Source organism: Ceratotherium simum, chromosome 23, assembly GCF_057802395.1.
Source record: "Ceratotherium simum simum isolate JZ-2026a chromosome 23, ASM5780239v1, whole genome shotgun sequence".
Lineage (NCBI taxonomy): Eukaryota > Metazoa > Chordata > Mammalia > Perissodactyla > Rhinocerotidae > Ceratotherium > Ceratotherium simum.
In genome coordinates, this window is record NC_141922.1 from 13524480 (window position 1) to 13537653 (window position 13174).

At 38.6% G+C, this 13174-nt stretch overlaps 1 long non-coding RNA gene across 1 annotated transcript in view; it reads left to right on the top strand.

The window, feature by feature from the left end:
• LOC147913978 (uncharacterized) overlaps positions 1–13174 on the top strand; it is a 74609-nt gene that overhangs the window by 12024 nt on the left and 49411 nt on the right. Inside the window, exon 2 of the long non-coding RNA XR_015555945.1 lies at positions 570–810. This is a non-coding gene — a long non-coding RNA (uncharacterized LOC147913978). The remainder of the gene's footprint in view (positions 1–569; positions 811–13174) is intronic.

Genomic DNA, 13174 nt, shown 5'->3' on the forward strand with positions numbered 1-13174 from the left:
AGTCTAAATTTATATATTGGGACAGATTCTCTGCTTCTTGATCTCATTTCAGTTGACTCTTTCTCATTAACCAAATTTGTTTACTTGTATTTCATTCAATAAATTCTTCTGTCCTATGCAACCCTATAGAAACCTGTAATAGTCGTTTAACTATAACATTTTTCTAAAGATAAATTGAATAGAAAATAAAAAAACAAATTTTGAAACCAGATATCTAGTTTTGAATATCAAAAGTTTTTTAGTTTTGAATATCTAAAGTTTTAAAAATACTATTTGGTAAAAAGGAAAATAAATGAATCAAACAATAAACTGGGAAAACCATTTACAACATATTTGGCAGAGAAATAATTAATATCATATATGAAGATCTCTTGTATATTAATTAAAGGAAGATAATTAACCACAGTATAACAGATAAGAGACATAAACTAATAATTATAAAAAGAAAATAAAAATAGCAAATCAACCTGTGAAAAATTGAGAAGACTCACTAATGTAACCACAGACCAACTAGGACCAGTTCAACTGATCCCAGCCCATCAACAGAATAATCAAGAGTTGTTTTTCAGATCTCGAGTCAAGACGGCGGCGTAAGCAGACTCGGAACTCACATCCTCCCGTGGACACAGCCAATTTACAACTACTCGTGGAAAAATTACCCCTGAGACAGAACTGAAAACTGGATAAGAGGACCTCCTGCAACAACGGACAATCCTAACTGAGGTAGAAGAGGCAGAGACTCCCTTCTGGAGAGGAAAAACACTGCCTTCACAAGCCGCCAGCTTCACGGCCGCAGGGAGCAGCTCACAGGTAAGCAGCCCTCCCTGGAGGCACGGGGCCCTGAGCTGGGGAGCGCCCCCACTGTGGGCATTTTGTGGACCCAGCACAATCAAGACCAGCAGCATAATATCTGACTTTGCCTGCTACTAAAACATTGGGGAGTACCCCCAGAAAACCCGGTTCACAAAGAAACTAAAACCGGCACTTAAAGGGCCCACACGCAAATTCACCCGTTTCAGAAAGCATCCTAAAATCACCAGAAAGAAAGGTGCACAGTGTTGTGGTGAAAAGAGACTCACCTAATAGGCCCTGAGTGAATCTCGTTGAGGGGTGAGACCTCTCCAGGGACTGGGACATTGGCGTCAGCCATTGTTGTGGCCTGGTGTGGGTGTGCTGACACAGACGCCATTGGAGTTCTCCCTGAGGTCTGCTAGCCTAGGGTCGACCCCACCCGCTAGAGCACCGATTTAATCCAGTTCAGCCAGGGCAGGCAGCCCACCCTAGAGACTGGCCCCACCCAACAACAAGCCCTCAGGCAACTTGTGGGCCTGCATAGATTGGTGACTTGATTCTCTGCAGCCTGGCAACTGAGCTGACTTTAGTGGGGCAGGGTGTGCACAAGGAGGGGGTGGAGAGTGTGGGGCTGTGGCAGAGTGTGTGGGGCTCCTGCCATGGAGACTGGGTCCGCTTCAGGAGGTTGGGGTGCACACATGGGGCAGGACTGTGTTGACTGTGTGTGTGGACCTGTGGGCGGCAGGGCTTGTCAGCTGCAGAAGACTTGTGCTTCTCAAAGACCCACATAGGGGGTTTGTCCCACCTTCCAAAGCCTGAAACAATTGGATGCTCCCATGCCTGAGGCCAGCCCCACCCAGCTGCAATCCTCAGAGAGCTGACAAGAGACCCAATAAGCTAGAGGCTTACAGCAATTGTAAGGCCCTGAGCCTAACAACCTGCCATGCTGGGGGCCTACTCACTTAAAAGAAATACTGCATAGGTATTTGAACTTCCAAACACATAGGGACAGAGATTGGATTGGTGGTTACCAGAGGGGAAGGGGGGAGGGAGGAGGGTGAAAGGGATAATTCGGTACATGTGTGTGGTTATGGGTGGTAATTAGTATTTTGGTGGTGAACATGATGTAATCTATGCAGAAATAGAAGTATAATGATGTACACCTGAAATTTTTACAATGTTATAAACCAATGTTACTGCAATAAACAAAAAATTAAAAAAAAAAGAAATATTGCAACACAAATGTGGTATTAGAACTTGCAGCCAACTGTGCTGGGGCTCCCCACAGCTGATAAAGAGACTGAAGGGCCCACAACAACTACAAGCAGCTGAGCATTACAACAGCTGGCCAGGAGCATAACTCGGCCTCCCTGGGCGCCTACAGGGAGAGCAAACAGGCCACAACAGAAGGACACACGTAGCCCACATAGGGGTCACCCCTGGAATATTGAGAACTGAAGGAAGCACACTGGAAGCCTCCTAAGACATCACTTACATAAGGTCACCTATCCAAGAGCAGGAGACGTAGCTGACCTACCTAATACGTAGACACAAGCACAGGGAAAGAGGCAAAATGAGGAGGCAAAAGAATACATTCCAAGTAAGGGAACAGGACAAAACGCCAGAAAAGGAACTAGGTGACACAGAAATGAGCAGCCTACCCGATAGAGAATTCAAACTAAGAGTGTTAAGGATGCTCACTGATCTGGGGAGAAGAATAAGTGAACTCAGTGAGAATGTCAACAAAGAAATGGAAGATATAAAAAAGAAGCAATCAGAATGAAGAATACAATACTGGAAATGAAAAATTCACTAGAGGGACTCAAAAGCAGAGTAGAGGATACAGAAGAACGGATCTGTGAGCTGGACGAAAGACTAGAAGAAATTACCCAAGGTGAACAGGAAAAAGAGAAAAGAATTAAAAACAGTGAGGACAGTCTAAGGGACCTCTGGGAGAACATCAAGCGCACTAACATCCGTGTTATAAGTGTCCCGGAAGGAGAAGAGTGAGACAAAGGGACAGAGAATCTATTTCAGGAAATAATAGATGAAAACTTCCCTAACCTAAGGAAGGAAACAGACATCCAGGTACAGGAAGCACAGAGAGCCCCAAACAAGATAAATCTAAAGAGGTCCACACCAAGACACATCATAATCAAAATGTCCAGAATTAAAGATAAAGAGAGAATCCTAAAAGCCACAAGAGAATGTCAAGTTACATACAAAGGAAACCCGATAAGGCTATCAGCTGACTTCTCAGCAGAAACCTTACAGGCTAGAAGAGAGTGGCACGATATATTTAAAGTGCTAAAAGGAAAAAACTTACAGCCAAGAATACTCTACCCAGCAAGGTTATCATTCAAAATGGAAGGAGAGATCAAATATTTCCCAGACAAGCAAAAATTAAAGGCATTTGTCACCAAGAAACCAGTACTAGAAGAAATGTTAAAGGGACTGATTTAAGGGGAAAAGAGAAGACCACAAATAGGAAAAATATCTATTTCCATGATAAGAACGTAATGGATACAAATGCACAAAAAAGAGATTAGATATGATATCAAAAACATGAGGGAGGAGGGGAGTTAAAGAGTACAGCTTTCATACAGAGGTCAAACTAAAGTGACCATCAACTCTGTATAGAAGAAGAAAGGAAAAGAGAAGGACTACTAAAACACTGAGAAAAAAAAAGTTAAAAAATGGCAGTAAGTACATACTTATCAATAGCTACTTTAAACGTCAATGGACTAAATGCTCCAATTAAAAGGCATAGGGTGGCTGACTGGATAAAAAAACAAGACCCATATATATGTTGCATACAAGAGACACACTTCAGACCTAAAGACACTCACAAACTGAAAGTGAAGGGATGCAAAAAGATACGCCACTCAAATGGCAATGAAAAGAAAGCTGGGGTAGCAGTACTCATATCAGACAAAATACAATTTAAAACAGAAACTGTAAAAAGAGACAAAGAAGGGCATTACATAATGATCAAGGGAACAATCCAACAAGAGGATATAACACTTGTAAATAACTACGAACCCAATGTAGGCACACCTAAATATATAAAGCAATTATTAACAGACATAAAAACAGAAATAGACAGTAACACAATAATAGTAGGGGACTTTAACTCTCCACTTACACCAACGGATAGATCATCCAAACGGAAGATCAATAAGGAAACATTGGCCTTAAATGACACACTAGAACAGATGGACCTAGTAGGTATATACAGAGCATTCCATCCAAAAACCGAAGAATACACATTCTTTTCTAATGCACATGGAACATTCTCCAGGATTGATCACATATTAGGCCATACAACAAGTCTCCATAATTTTAAGAAGATTGAAATAATACCAAGCATCTTTTCTGACCACAATGGTATGATACTAGAAATCAACTATAGGAAGAAAATCAGAAAAGCCACAAATATGTGGAGATTAAACAAAATGCTACTGAACAACGACGGGGTTAACGAAGAAATCAAAGAAGAAATCAAAAAATACCTGGAGACAAATGAAAATGAAAATACGACATGCCAGAATTTATGGGATACAGCAAAAGCGGTTCTAAGAGGGAAGTTTAAAGCAATACAGGCCTATCTCAACAAACAAGAAAAATCTCAAATAAACAATCTAACAATGCACCTAAAGGAACTGGAAAAAGAAGAACAAACGAAGCCCAAAATCAGTAGAAGAAGAGAAATCATAAAAATCAGAGCAGAAATAAATGAAATGGAGACCAAAAAACAATAGAAAAAATTAATAAAACCAAGAGCTGGTTCTTTGAAAAGATCAACAAAATTGACAAACCTTGAGCTAGACTCACCAAGAAAAAAAGAGAAGACACAAATAAGTAAAATTAGAAACGAAAGAGGAGAGGTTACAACAGACATCTCAGAAATACAAAAGATTATAAGAGAATACTATGAAAAGCTATATGCCAACCAATTCGACAATCTGGAAGAAATGGATAAATTCCTAGAATCATGCAATCTTCCAAAACTGGATCAAGAAGAAGTAGAGAATTTGAATAGACCAATCACCAGTAAGGAGATCGAAACAGTAATCACAAACCTCCCCAAAAATAAAAGTCGAGGACCAGACGGCTTCCTTGGTGAATTCTACCAAACATTCAAAGAAGACTTAATACCTACCCTTCTCAAAGTCTTCCGAAAAATTGAGGAGGGGGAGAAGCTCCCTAACTCATTCTACGAAGCTGACGTTACCCTGATACCAAAACCAGACAAGGACAACACAAAAAAAGAAAATTACAGGCCAATATCACTGATGAACATTGATGCAAAAATCCTCAACAAAATACTAGCAAATCGCATACAAAAATACATTAAAAAGATTATACACCATGATCAAGTTGGATTTATTCCAGGTGCAGGGATAGTTTAACATTTGCAAATCGATCAACATAATACACCACATTAATAAAATGAAGAATAAAAATCACATGATCATCTCAATAGATGCAGAGAAAGCATTTGACAAGAACAGCATCCATTTATGATAAAAACTATGAGTAAAATGGGTATAGAAGGAAAGTACCTCAACATAATAAAGACCATATATGACAAACCCACAGCTAATATCATCCTCAATGGTGAAAAACTGAAAGCTATCCCTCTAAGAACAGGAACTAGACAAGGATGCCCACTGTCACCACTCCTATTTAACATAGTATTGGAAGTCCTAGCCAGAGCAATCAGGCAAGAGAAAGAAATAAAAGGGATCCAAATTGGAAAGGAAGAAGTGAAACTGTCACTATTTGCAGATGACATGACTTTATATATAGAAAACCCTAAAGAATCCACCAGAAAACTTTTAGAAGTAATAAACGAATATGGTAAAGTTGCAGGATACAAAATCAATATACAAAAATCACTTGCATTTCTGTACACTAACAACGAAGTAGGAGAAAGAGAAATTAAGAATACCATCCCATTTACAATTGCAACAAAAAGAATAAAATACCTAGGAATAAACTTAACCAAAGAGGTGAAAGAGCTGTACACCGAAAACTATAAAACATTTCTGAAAGAAATTGAAGAAGACACAAAGAAATGGAAAGATATTCTGTGCTCTTGGATTGGAAGAATTAACATAGTTAAGATGTCCATACTTCCTAAAGCCATCTATAGATTCAATGCAATCCCTATCAAAGTTCCAACAACATTTTTCATAGAAATAGAACAAAGAATCCTAAAATTTATATGGAACAACAAAAGACCCCGAATAGCTAAAGGAATCCTGAGAAAAAAGACCAAAGCTGGAGGTATCACACTCCCTGATTTCAAAATATACTACAAAGCTATAGTAACCAAAACAGCATGGTACTGGCACAAAAACAGACACACAGATCAATGGAATAGAATCGAAAGCCCAGAAATAAACCCACACATCTATGGACAGCTAATCTTTGACAAAGGAGCCAAGAACATACAATGGGGAAAAGAAAGTCCCTTCCACAAATGGTGTTGGAAAAACTGGATAGCCACATGCAAAAAAATGAATGTAGACCCATACCTTACACCATACACAAAAATTAACTCCAAATGGATTAAAGACTTGAATGTAAGACCTGAAACTGTGAAACTTCTAGAAGAAAACATAGGCAGTACGCTCTTCGACGTCGGTCTTAGCAACATATTTTCAAACACCATGTCTGACCGGGCAAGAGAAACAATAGAAAAAATAAACAAATGGGACTACATCAAACTAAAAAGCTTCTGCACAGCAAAGGAAACCATCAACAAAACGAAAAGACAACCTAACAATTGGGAGAAGATATTTGCAAACCATACATCTGATAAGGGCTTAATCTCCAAAATATATAAAGAACTCATGCATCTCACCAACAAAAAAACTACCAACCCAATTAAAAAATGGGCAAAAGACCTGAACAGACATTTCTCCAAAGAAGATATACAGATGGCTAACAGACATATCAAAAGATGTTCAAAATCATTAATTATCAGGGAAATGCAAATGAAAACTACAATGAGATATCACCTGACGCCCGTGAGAATGGCTATAATTAACATGACAGGAAACAACATGTGTTTGATAGGATGTGGAGAGAAGGGAACTCTCATACACTGCTGGTGGGAGTGCAAAATGGTGCAGCCACTACCAAAAACAGTATGGAGATTCCTCAAAAAAATCAAGGATAGAACTACCATATGATCCAGCTATTCCATTGTTGGGTATTTATCCAAAGAACTTGAAAATGCCAATTTGTAAAGGTACGTGCACCCCTGTGTTCATTGCAGCGTTATTCACAATAGCCAAGACTTGGAAGCAACCTAAGTGCCCATCAAGGGACGAATGGATAAAGAAGCTGTGGTATATATACACAATGGAATACTACTCAGCCATAAGAAACGATGAAATCCAGGCATTTTTGACAACATGGATGGACATTGAGGGTATAATGCAAAGTGAAATATGTCAGAGGGAGAAGGTCAAATACCATATGATTTCCTTCATTAGGTAGTAGATAATAACAACAATAAACAAACACATAGGGACAGAGATTGGATTGGTGGTTACCAGAGGGGAAGGGGGGAGGAAGGAGGGTGAAAGGGATAATTTGGTACATGTGTGTGGTGATGGGTTGTAATTAGTATTTTGGTGGTGAACATGATGTAATCTATGCAGAAATAGAAGTATAAACGTGTACACCTGAAATTTTTCAATGTTATAAACCAATGTTACTGTAATAAACAATAAATTAAAAATAAATAAATAAAAGGATAGATAAAATAGACAAGCAGCCTGAAATCCCAAAAAAAAAAAAAATTGTTTTTCAGGAACTGAGAGTCAACACTTTGTCCAGTTCAGGCCAGTTGAGACCACCAACCCATCAACAGGACCTACATGAATGCCCAATAGGTGTCCCTATTGACGTTAAGAGACCAAAAACTCCACCCTGAGATCATGCTAACACCACCTTTTGTGAACATGCGTCCTATGAAGAGCCATGAAGCTTGACTACGCTTGTACAGATCATCAATTAGCTCAATCCTTCTTATTTCCAATCATCCATCTCCACACTTCAGACTGCCCTGCCTTTTTATCCCATAAATTTTGCCCCAAGCCCTGGATCAGGGAGATGGATTTGAGAGATTTGTCTCCCATCTCCTTGCTGGTCAACTTTACAATAAAGCCTTTTCCTTTCTCAAAAGCTGGTAGTATAATAATTGGCTTTTTATGCACATCAGAAAAGAGATCCTCATCTTTGGGCAGTAACACTAATAGTCAAAGAAATTTAAGTTAACACATCCATAACACACAATGATTTTTATTCTGGGTGCCACATAGACATAGGTTTGTGAGATGGTAACTTGGTGGCCTTTGGGTCAGTAGAGGTAGAAGTTAGGTTGGAAGAATGGGCAGTTTGACCGCATGATCTCTCATATCACCTAAGATCTCTTTCTTATTGTAACGTACTATCTTGTGTTTGTTCACAGACGAATGATAGAAGCAATTTCTTGCTAGAAATATACATCGGTCAAAAGAGATATGGAAAATTTAATTATGCTTTTTTCTCTAATGTTACCCGGCCCATGGTAGATGTCTGGATACAGAGTCAATTAGTAAAATTGTCATGTAAATCTCAGAGTTAGCGAGGTATTAACTCCTCTCACTAGAGGGGCCAGCATAAAATAGAATGGGCTCAGTGCCAGAAACAGAAATGGTTGCATAAATAGAAAAGAGAATAAACATTTATTCAGCATATGCTACAGTGCAGGGACTCTGCTAAGAATCTTACATGTTATCTTATGTAATGTTGACAACAATCCTAAGAGGTAAGGATAATTATCCTTATTTTAAAATGGGGAAAGTGAGGCTCAGAGAGATTAAACCACTTGTTTGAGATCTCAGAGCAAGGAAGAGAAGAGCTGGGCTTACCAATACCTGGATACGTTAAGCCCACCAACCCACTGTCAGAGAGATGAACAGAGTAGAAACCCAAGTTTTACGTTCAGTTTAGATTATTCTTCAAGCTCTCTGTTCTTCAAGGTTTAAAAAATAATGCTGATGTTGTTTTAAGAAACAAATAAATTATGTTTAAATATGTACCTTTTTACTATAACTAATGATTTTTTAAATCACCTGGCAAAGAGTCATGAGCTTTGAACGGCAGAAACAATCATCGCGGCTATATTTCTGCAAGCAGAGAATGTTTGCTGAGAAAAAAGTATCCTTATTTGAAGCTAGAATCTGCAGAGTTTTTTTCTGAGTGACAAAGATTCCATATAATAAGTAAAACATATTTTTCAAATACCTACATTTGAAAAACAATTGAATTTTAAAATAGGAGAACATTTTAAACTTTCATCTTAACATCTTGAAAAACATAGTTCAAAGTTTTGAGAATGTTCTCCATCTATTACAGTGTACATTAGGCTATACTGCCCATATTGAGCTGTAATCATATTGAACTGTGTTATGATGGAGAATTTTGTGTTGGAGAAGATTCTTCATTACTATAATAAAAGGCTATTTTCAAGAATCCCAATGAATAAAACAGTCTTTGGGACCTTAATGGCAAAGAGAAGCATGGAGCTGAGAAATATCAAAGTCCTTAATGCAACAAGATATGAATCAGGCAGACTTAAATAAACATAAAATTTTTCTCCTGGAGTCTCTGCTCAGCTAATAAGCCTCACCTCCTTTACTCATAATTGCCATCTTCCAACAGATGTGGGCCTTGGCCACAATAATTTTACTATGTGACCCTATTCCCCCAACACTCCATTCATACGGCTTACAGAACCAAGAGTGGGCACACGAACCCCCAGAGGGTCAATCATATTCTCCCAATTCAGGATCTAAAATCGGATTTAAAGTCACATATGAGAGGCATGTGAACTTTGGAGGTATAGGATGGCCATCTTTTGCCAGACCCCCAGAGGAGAGAAAACCGTCTTTTAGAAAGAAGAGAATAAAGGAGACATGTCAACGAAACTTGGGGGGGACACATATTTGGAGTATGTGTCATAGAGGGAGGGACTGAGGAATTTTGAGGCTTGATTTTTTTGACAGGTGTCTGTTTCCAGGTTTGAATCTCTTCTGACTGTGTTTCTTTTCTTTGAGTCCCATGGAATATCCCTGTCTCCTTTTTATAAGTTCCACCTTTCCTGTTTTTTCTGCTTCAACTCATTTGTGTAGTTTTTTTTTTACTTACAACCAAAAGACCCTTGATTAAAACCCCAGGCTGTTACCCACACAGATGCCAGCAGAGGCTATTGTTCCTGGGATGGCCACATGTTACACAGTTCTAGAAAGTGAATCAACCAGGAAATTCAGTCTCCAACTTCAAGGCAGCAAACCTGAATGCTGGGAGCCCTAGGCACAGCTGAGGCTAAGATTTGGAGAGAGCAAATCAAGCTGGAGCCCAAAGGGAAAAATGCCAGGGAATTTCTTAAGTGGCTTATTTCCCAGGGTTATTGTGAAGTCAGAGAGACAATATATACAAAAATGCTTTCTTTATTGTAAAGGGTGAGAGAGTTCAGTGGTTTAGGGGACAGATTCTACAATCAAACTCCCCGAGTTTAAATCTTGGCTCTGATGCTTTTCTGGCTGGGTGACCTTGGGTAAGTTAAATTCTCTTTGCCCCATCCTTTAATCTGTAAAATAGAAATGATAAAGAAAATTCCTCCTTCATAGGGTTGCTTTGTTGATTAAATGAGTTAGTATATGCAAAGTGCTTAGAACAGCTCCTGGGACTTGGTAAGTGCTGTTAAGTCTATGTAAGTGTTTGTTATTCTTAGTGTTTATGTAACTCTCTTGTTGGCCTTCATTGTCGCACAGACGTTGTGATACTTGCCGTATAAATAACTATGGCATTCTACACTATAATCTATAGAGCACACCATATGTGACATAAATTTCCCTTGAGCTAAGGTTTTATCGTATAAAAAATAAATCGAAAAGCATCTATTAAGCTCTTTTTCAGTGCCAGGCACTGTACATACACCATTTAGTTTACACAGCACTAACAAGCCTGTGCTGCATTTATTTTTATCTTCATATTCCAGATGAGGACACTGAGGAGGAGAAAGGTTGAATACCTTGGTCAAGATCTCAGAGGTAGATATGGCAGAACCCACTGAAGTCTGAACCCAAGACTGACTTCAAATTGACATATTTATGCCTTTAATCTCAATGCACAGCCATATATAAGGTCATGTAACAAACCTTTATATGGATCCTTTGCTTTCCCAAAGTCAAAGGCAATTTCTCCTGCAAGGGTTCCTCTAAGTCAGCCACACTCTGCAGCTGGCTTCTCTTTTCTCTCCTTTACCAGGGGAAGAGCCAAAAAATGAATAAAGTGATTGCAAAGTATTGAGAAAATGTTGCTGAGCATGAAAAGGGGTTGTGGCAACATGAGAGGATCCAGGAGGGCTGTGTTGCTCAAGATGTATGGCAGATTTGGGAGCATTGAAGAGTTTCATAAAATCCTGCTGCAATGGAATAGCTTTTTATAATTGCTAGAAAGGCTTATCTGGTTAAGAGAGGAGCTGTGGGAGTTCGGATGACAAGCAACAAGCATTTTTCACATTCTCCAGGACTGAACACTGTGCAGGCTCACAATTTATAGTGCAAAATATCACTACATTCATAACGCAAAACAAATTTTGATTGATAAAGCCACATTTTAATAATTTACAGACAGGGATTAATTGATCCTAGAACATTTTTCTCAGTAATGTCACACTCTATGTGTTCCAACTTAATCATGCATACTTAAAGGAGATTTGAGGAGTCCACAGGAGGCCCTTTGCATCTCTTTTTGTGGGGCAAATGACTCTCAATCTCCAGTTGAGTTCCAGTGGTTCAACTGGTCAACCAAGTGAAGTAGCGAAATCAAGGGATGACTTTGGAAATTTGTCATGTTCTTCATCACTTCTCTTTACATGTTGCCCAGGAAAGCATATACTCAATGGGAAAACAGTATGCTTTCTACGAAAATGCAGCTTCTAATCAATTTTTCACTCAGGTGGTGTGAACTCCGCTTTCAGAAAACAAAAACAAAACGAAAGTAACTCTACTTTGTAGTGTTTGCTGATCTTTGTCATGTGAATACCCCCATTATTGCTGATTTAAAGGATGGCTGTATTTAACAACTGGCTAGCAAAATTTCTGGCTAGCAGAATTCCCAGTACAAGCTGGCTTCAGCGCATCGCTGACCATCCTAAGCCATGCCTAGGTAGAAATTCTGGAGCTAATATCACCAAAGATGAATGCAGAACATTCTCTCCTCTAAGATATTTGGACAATCATGGAATGAAGCCCCAGACTTGGCACATCTCAGGCCAGCAACATTTGTTTCTACTTTTTCCCCCCAGCTTTATTGAGGTATAATTGACAAATAAAATTGTAATATATTTAAAGTATACAACCTGATGATTTGATATATGTATATCTTGAGAAAGGATTCCCTTCATCAAGTTAATTGACATATCCACAACCTCACATACTTACCTTATTGTTTTTTGATGAGAACACTTAAGTCCTGCTTTCTTAGCAAATTTCTATGATACAATACAATGTTATCAACTATAGTCACCATGCTATACATTAGATTCTCAGACCTCATTCATCTTGTAATTGAAAGTTTGTACCCTTTTACCAACCTCTCTCCGTTTCTACCACCCCCCAGTCTGGCTTATTTCACTTAGCACAATGCCCTCCAGGTTTATCCATGTTGTTGTTAACAGCAGGATTTCCTTTTTCATTAAGGCTGAATAATATTGCATTGTATATATACACCCTATTTTCCTTATTTATTCATCCATTGATTTATACTTAGGTTGTTTCCATACCTTGGCTATTGTGAATAATGCTGCAATGCACATGGGAATGTAGATATCTCTTTGAGATAGTGATTTCATTTCCTTTGGATATATACCCAGCAGTGAGATTGCTGGATCATATGGTAGTTCTATTTTTAATTTCTTGAGGAACTTCCATACTGTTTTCCATAGTGGCTGTACCGGTTTACATTCCCACTAACAGTGTACAAAGTTTCCCTTTTCTCCACATCCTCATCAGCATTTGTTTTCTATTATCTTTTTGGTAATAGACAAACTTTCAGGTGTGAGGTAATATCGTATTGTGGTTTTGATTTGCATTTCCCTGATGACTGGCAGACTTTGAGCACATTTTCATGTACCTGTTGCCCATTTGCATGTCTTCTTTGGGAAAAAAGTCTAGTTAGATTCTTTGCCCTTTTTTAATTGGGTTATTTGGTTTTTCTGCTATTGATTTGTATGAGTTCTTTGTATATTTTAGATATTAACCCCTATTGGATACATGGTTTGCAAATATTTTCTCCAATTCCATAGGTTTCCTTT